General features: G+C 32.3%; 1 non-coding gene across 1 annotated transcript; it reads left to right on the top strand.

Annotated features, from left to right (window-relative positions):
* Positions 1-7,565: 7,565 nt before the first annotated feature.
* Positions 7,566-7,672, top strand: LOC141699538 (small nucleolar RNA R71). Its single transcript, XR_012565990.1, has one exon. It is a non-coding gene; the product is annotated as a small nucleolar RNA R71 (small nucleolar RNA).
* The last annotated feature ends 486 nt before the right edge of the window (positions 7,673-8,158 follow it).

The following is an 8,158-nucleotide window of genomic DNA, read 5'->3' as shown; positions in this document are numbered from 1 at the left end:
AACTAAAGATAATTCGGTAGTTTATATAATGCTCTGAACCTATTAAAACAAAGTTAATGAATACTATTGGTCTATGCTAAACTAAAATTAAAATTAAATACTATATCTTTACTATTAATTAAAATTCGAAATATTGGAAGTATTAGTTTTCGGTTCGATTTTCGGTCATTTAATTTTTAAATAATTTTTTTTTTTACTTACAACTAATCAATTATCTTTTTATCTAAAACACCAATTGTCTTTTTCAACTACAGTTTGTATTTTTTCAAAAAGATCACATGCAAGTTTATTTAATAAAACTAGTTTATTAAACTGCGCTTCATAGTGGTCTTATTAAAGTGCTTTTAAATAGAACCCTCGATTTTTTATGAACTATTCTACGATTTTCATGCCATCGCAACTTTTGATTTCAACCTAATGTTAAGTAAATTGCGTTTGGAAGCAGTCTTATAGACCTCATAATTTAGTGTCGTACTCCCGACATCCATCAATTTGATTGACCTTCGTGTTACAAAAATTATTAGAACAACCCTAAAAACAGAACTTTAATTATCGTTATTTTTTGAAAAAAGTACCTTAAAGTGAACGGTGAGATCAGAATTTGACTTGCAAATGAAACACAAATAACAACACTTTAATCACACTTTACAATAAAAAATAATCATAGAATAGTTTAATTTAATAACAATACTTAAACATATATACTTATACATACAAATATATATGAAAAAATGGAACTAGGCGGCTCACCATTCTTGTAGTTGTCCATATGTATAAACTCTTTTCCAATGATAAATCCATCATTTTCTAATTTTCTATTTTGATGTATTGATTCATAAACATGACTTTATAATTATTTTTTGACTTGTTGTTCAACATTAACTTTGTGTGGCTTAAAGAGAAAGTTTAGAAAAATACAAAACTTGTTGTGCAAGATTAACTAATTTGTTTAACTTGAAGAGAAAGTTTAGAAAAATATAAGGTAATTTTAACTTTGTTTGACTTGAAGAGAAAATTAAGAAGAATATAAGTTAATTGTAGTTTTTAATAAGATTAACTTTTTTTGACTAGAAGATAAAGTTTAGAAGAATATAAGATAATTGTAGTTTTGATATTTATTAACTCAAAAAAATGAGAAAATTCAAAAAATAGAATGAGACGATTTAATAGGGGTCAAATAAACCTCTCCGTCTTCTCCTTTATATAAATATATTGATTGCTGATATAGATTAATAATACCTTAATTAATAATGACTAACCAAATAATTATTAGCTTAAACACCTTACCTTTTATAATTTTCCTAACCAAATCCCTATTTTTTCCAAATATAAAATGAACATTACTATTTTATAAACCAATATATTAATATTATAATTATCAGTAACCAACCAATTAGGTTTTTCAACTAAAATTCACTAGAGTTTAAATTAAAGACATTATACTAATTTTTTTAATTAAACCTAATATAAAAATAATTTAATATTGAAGAAATCTATGCATTACACGGGTTATTAGTTAGTTTAGTCAAATATCAAAACATAACAAAATCTTGACATCTAAATTTTAAAAAGTAATGTACCATTTCTAAAGTTACTAATGTCTCAATAATTAAAAATATAATTGGATTTATTAGAAAAACCCTTCTTGAAAAGTAAAATGATATAGATTATGAAACAAGTGTGCTGATATAATTGTAAGATAAGAATAGTATTTGATCTAGATATAACTTGTAGAATTATAAATTATTCTTTAAGATTGATCAATTGAAAAATATATGCCAACTGTTAGCAGGAAACTTGACTAGGCTAGAGTTTGGCTTAGCTCAATTGTAAATGCAATGTTCTCACATCCTTCTGTATGACGTGGATAGACAGAATAATTTTCAAACATGAATTTGTGACTAAGAATCTTACTCACAAACTGAGGGATTGTTAGTTACAAAGGCATGCATGATACTATCTTCAACATGGCTATTTACTTGTATAGCCACATAACTACGAGATCCTTAACTATGAACAAGCTCAGTCTAGAATTGGACAAAAGAAGAAATTCTCATGCATTATAAAGCTATAGATGTCTGAACTATTTATGGAAAAAGATCTCTGATCATGGAGATGCTGACTCGGATTTATCAAATGGAAGATTTAGAAATTCTTGAGGTTCATAATAAATACAAACAACCAGAAGCTCTTTAGAGATAAAGGATAATATGTAAAAATATGAGTGATTGCTTCACAGAACATGAAATGACATGGAAAGTCTATGACTTAACTTGGAGAGTGAGTTAAGAAAAATCATCTAGGAGGACCTGGTCTTTCTTATGGGAAAAAGGAAGTAAATTTAAAAGGTGTTTACATTGGACTTGTAGTAAGGCAATTTGGATAATCTTTTTTCCTTTCCTTCAAGCCATACCAAAACAGTAAATGACATTATTACACACCGATTTATAAATGTACTGGACCTTCTTTATAGTTATTTTTATTTTGCATAATTTGTATCCGAGTTTTCAAGAGCTTAGAGGTGCAAAACATTTAAAAGCACCGTAAGAAAATAGAAGCTTAGTTTGAATTTTACAAACCCATGTTGTACAAATATTCAAACTTAATGCACTTATCAAGTTTTTAGTATTTATTTGTGTATGTTCATATTTCATTCCACATTCTTAAATACACAAAAAACAAATACCAAGTTGTTATACCATTTACCTAAATCAGATTCAAGGAAATTACAAGAAGGATTAAGAATACATTTACCCGTCCCGTCTGCATTCAAGTTCGTATGCACTTAATATGTAACAATCTCAACTCTCATCAACTCTCTTAGCATGTCACTATCTTTTAAAGTCTAACATTTGACTTCGAATTGCATTATACTTATAATTATGTAGGTTATATATTGTTTTGCTTGTAACTTGGATAAACACATGTATACCAATGATGATTTCTTATAGGGAGCAAAACCAAACTGAAAATTCAAACGGAAATATGTTATTTTAGTTCGATTATGTTCTATCTTTTGACTATTCAAGTATTTTGGATTTTTGAATAGAATGAAATATTTTTCTGTCATTCTTGTATACTTTAAAAATTTCAGTTATAAACGGAATAGTCCGGATTATATAATCACATATTTAATTTATATACATTATATATTATATTAAATCGGAATTACAATATATTATATTAATATTCTAATGATAACCAAGTACATATTAGTAAGTTGTAATAAAATCACAAATCTATGACCTAAATTTCTCATCAATAAGACAGCCAATGTCGCATAATATCTTCATCAGCACTTGATATTCGAGATAATATATGTCTAACATACACTAGTGTGTTGTGTATGTTTTGCGTGTTTTTAGGTTTACCATTGGTAGTAGATTTTTTTCATTGTACATTTATATTTTAGTTGTACATCTATATTATACCATTATAAGCATGACAACCTTTATTTTGTAGTTGCTCGTTGATTGTTTGGTACGGTACAGTAAATAAAAATCGTTAGATATTAGCTTAGATAGATGAGAAATGTTGAACAAAATAATAAATAATATATATTATATATTAATATCTAATTAACTTCTCTCAGTTTTGAATCTCGTAAACATCATATTATAGTTTATATGGATGAAAAGTAATCCGTAAAGACACAATTAATGTTGAATTAATTGTGTCTTAAATTTGACTGTGACGGCCCAAAGTAGGTCATCACGATTACGGCCTAATATGAGTGTTAGTAGGGCAATGGCCATGACCCAAAGTGGGTCGTGAGGCCTACACTACGCCATAGATGGCCAGATGCAATATTTTTTGAAAAACGTTACAAGCATTTCGTTACAATAGCTAAGAAATTCTTATGCTATTGTAACAGTACTGATTTGCTGTTATAATAGCTATAAAGCTAATGTTCCATGAAAGTTACGGTGTTGCACAACATGTAACACCAGTACTTACGGTTAGAATTGCTACTTTTTTATTTTTAAAATTATTAAAGTGAATACATTAATATAAACTAAATATTGTAATAATATTTTAGATTATTTATGACTTTAGAATATCATATAAAATATTACCAAATTTTTATGATTTATTAAATTTTATTTCAGACACAAATGAAATTATATAAAAATAAAATATAATATTTTATATATATATAAAAATAAAAAATTATAAAATTATTAATTGAAATTAAAAACGGCGGCACAATTATCGAGGTGAAATGTCTGGGCGGTAATATTCCCCCCAAATTACAACTTTACTATCCTAAACACTTTCACCCGCTGTCTCTCTCTCACCCCTACTGTCTCTCTTCTTCTCTCCCACCTCTCTCCATGGACCTTCATCACTTCATCTCTTTCTCCCTCTGCTGGTCTCTCTTCATCTCCCTCTCTCTCAAAACACTCTCACTAGTCTTCATCTCTCTCTCTCTCCCTCTCTCTCTCTCTCTTCAAACCCTCTCACAAAAGTGTGACCTCAGAGTGTTCCGAATTGAAGATAACTGAGCTCCGAGTTAGAGATATTCGAATACACAAACACACACATTTTGGATGATTAGAGCTATTGAGGTTCGATTTTTTTTTTCAATTTGCAGGTAATTAGGTTTTCATAAATTGGGGATTTTGTAATTGAGGTAATTTTTTTTCTATAATTGGGGATTTTACATTCATTATGGCTTTTTATTAATTGATTCTTTTACTTTACAGGAGATTGGGGTAAGCGAATAAAGTTTAAAGAGATTAAAGTTTTAAGCGGTTAAAATTTAAAGCGATTAAGGTACTTTTTCTACGGTTTTATGTGTATTTTTCTATGCTTTTATGTGTATTTGTTTGATTAAGTCTGGTGATGTATGCATGCATGAATACATTTATTTTCTCTGTGTTTGATTAAGTCTGTTGTTTGTTTATACCTACTTGGTCTCTGATTTATAATTTTGTATACAGTTGGAATTATTATGAGTTCATGAGTTATGGTTTTTTCGTATTCGGAATCTAATAGTAGTTCATTTTCTGGCAAAATTTTAATTTACAGAAGTTAAATTCTAATTGTCTTCCTTATTTAAGTTAAATCTGGTATCCCTAGTGTTATATTTAAATGTATTCTAATTCTAATGAATGTGTATGAATAAATGTTGCTAGACGGAATCTTGGTGCCTTTTAATGCTTTAAATATGGTATCTAAAAGTAGGAATAAATGATTTAACATATATGGTTTAAATATGATATCTAAGTAGGAATATGTATTAGTGCATATATTGTATTAATCTCGAATATATAGGTGCAATCTTCGAATCTTTAAGGAGCCGGGGTTTATAAATGGAACAAGATAATGGTTATAACTGGATAGGACTTCCAAGGTACAACAGAGAATATAAAGAGGGGATAAAAGCTTTTATGGAAAAGGCATTTCGCCTTTTTTCGATAGGTGATGAAATGAAGTGCCCATGTAGAGATTGTGATGATCGTTACTCGCACCGTGAAGATGTAATTTATGATAATCTCATTTACAGAGGGCCTTCTCTATCACAAGTCCAATGGATTTGTAAGGTTTCCGAAGTAAAAGTAAGAAGTAAGACTGATTCCCTTGATACCTGCTATAGTCCATCCAATTACCGATTTAAATTCTCTCAGAATTCTCAAGAGCTTTTCCTCATCACTACCTGAAAGGTCAGATGCAATAATACCAGGCAAAGTAGATGCATCACCTAAAAAAGCATACCTCAAGTGTTCAGGCAATGGTTTAAGCTCGAGTGTAGGAGCTTCCTCAATAGATGGCTTTAGACGTCCCTCAACATTTTTCAGTTTTGACATTCCAAGAGATTCAAAAGGCATATCCAGCTTTCTCTTCCAAGGAGAAACATTCAAATACTGCAACTATTCATCACCTTCATCATCTTCACTATCTCAATTCCCCAACAAGGCCTTCTTTAAGGCATCAAACCTTAGCAATTGATCAAGTTCTGAAGTAACCACAGAATCGACCAATTCTAATTTTAAGCACTCCTCATTATCAGTAGGGAATTTTATGGTATTGAATACATTAAAAGTCACATCCTGATCCAGCACTCGCATAATGAGCTCACCTTTTTGCACATCAATCAAGGTTCGGCCAGTAGCCAAGAATGGTCTTCCTAAGATTATGGGAATCTTCTTATCCTCCTCGAAATCAAGAATTATAAAATCAGCAGGAAAGATGAGTTTGTCCACCTTGACCAAGACATCCTCCACAATGCCTCGTGGATATGTAATATAACAATCGGCCAACTGCAAGGACATATAAGTAGGCTTTGGATCAGGTAAATCCAACTTCTTGAAGATAGAACAAGGCATCAGATTGATGCTAGCTCCCAACTCACATAAATACTTGTCGAACGACAAGTTTCCAATAGTGTAAGGAATAGTAAAGCTTCCATAATCTTTAAGCTTCGGAGGCAACTTATGTTGCAGCACATCACTGCATTCCTCCGTTAGAGCAACAGTCTCTAAGTCATCGAGCTTCAGTTTCCTAGAGAGAATACCTTTCATAAACTTTGCATAGCTAGACATCTATTCAAGAGCTTCAGCGAAAGGTATGTTGATATGAACTTTCTTGAACACCTCCGAAAACATCGCAAACTGCTTATCCAACTTTTGCTTCTACAGCCTCTTAGGAAAAGGAGGTGGAGGATAGATTTGTTTCTCCCCTGTACTACCTTCAGGAGGAGTGTGTTCCATAGTTTTTTTCCTTGGTTCCACTTCTGCTTCCTTCTCCACTTTTCCTTCAACCACATCTTCAGTTTCTGAAACTTGAGCTTTTTTTAACTTGTAACTTTCCCAGACCTCAATGTAATTTCCTTGACCTGCACTTTTACTTCCTTCTTGCCTGGAACTTCTGTGTCACTAGGTAGTGTACCCGGTTGATGATTCAGCAAGGCATTGGCAATCTGCCCAATTTGATTCTCAAAGGTCTTAATAGAAACCGCCTGGCTCTTGCACATCAGCCTCAACTCCTCCAATTCAGATTTTTCATTAGATTACGGTTGGATTTTTAGTCTTGGAGCATATTACGGTTGTTAAAAACCAGGAGGGTTGTACTGCTTTGCTGCATATGGCTGATAAGGCTGCTGAACCGCATTCTGAGTGTTGCTCTAGCTGAAGTTAGGATTATTGCGGTTGTTGGGATGATAGATGGATGAAACTGGGTGCTGCGACCTCTGAAAGTTGCTCACAAATTGAGCTAATTCAGTAGATATAACACACTGCTCCGTCTCATTCGCACAAGCATAAAGCTCACATACAGTAGTGATCTGATTCACTCTATAATTAGGCAAAGAATCCACCTTCATCATCAAAGCCTTAAGCTGAGCAACTATAGTAGTAGCTGCATCTACCTCTAGAATTCCTAATACCTTGCCTTGAGGTAGTCTCTGAGAAGGGTTCTGATATTCATTAGCAGCCATCAGTTCAATCAACTCATAAGCTTCATCACTCTTGGGCCATAAGGCTCCACCTTATGTTCCATCGAGCATGGATCTAGACTGTGCTCCCAAGCCATTATAAAAACAGTTGATAATCATCCAGCCAGGCATCCCATGATGAGGATACTTTCTAAACATCTCCTTATAATGATCCCAAGCTTCACACAAGGACACTCCTGATTGCTACGTAAATTGAGTAAGAGCATTCCTGATTGTAGCAGTTTTCGCCATAGGAAAGAACTTAGTAAAAAACTTTGAGCAAGATCTTCCCATTTAGTGATAGAGCCTGGTGGTAGAGAATGCAACCAACACTTAGCTTTCCCGTAGAGAGAATGGGAAAAGCCTTAGCTTTATAGCATCTTCAGACACATTGTTGAATTTGAAAATGTCACATATCTCGATGAAATCTCTAATATGCATGTTCGGATCTTCCGTCGGAGAACCCCCAAACTGAACCGAATTCTACGCCATCTGAATCGTGCTAGCCTTGATTTCAAAAGTGTTAGCCACGACGGCTGGTCTGACAATGCTAGACTGAATATCATTGATCTTTGGCTGATAATAGTCCTTAAAAGCCTTCGTATTTGCTTCTGGTTCACCCATTGCAATAAGAGCTTCTTCTTCAACTTTTTCCTCAACAAGAACTTCTTCCTCTACTACAACTTCCTCCTCTTCTTTATCCAGTGTTCTCTTACGAGATTG

Source organism: Apium graveolens, chromosome 11 (assembly GCF_009905375.1).
Source record: "Apium graveolens cultivar Ventura chromosome 11, ASM990537v1, whole genome shotgun sequence".
Taxonomy (NCBI): domain Eukaryota; kingdom Viridiplantae; phylum Streptophyta; class Magnoliopsida; order Apiales; family Apiaceae; genus Apium; species Apium graveolens.
The sequence above is the reverse complement of the archived record's forward strand: the minus strand, read 5'-3'. Positions and strand labels throughout refer to the sequence as shown.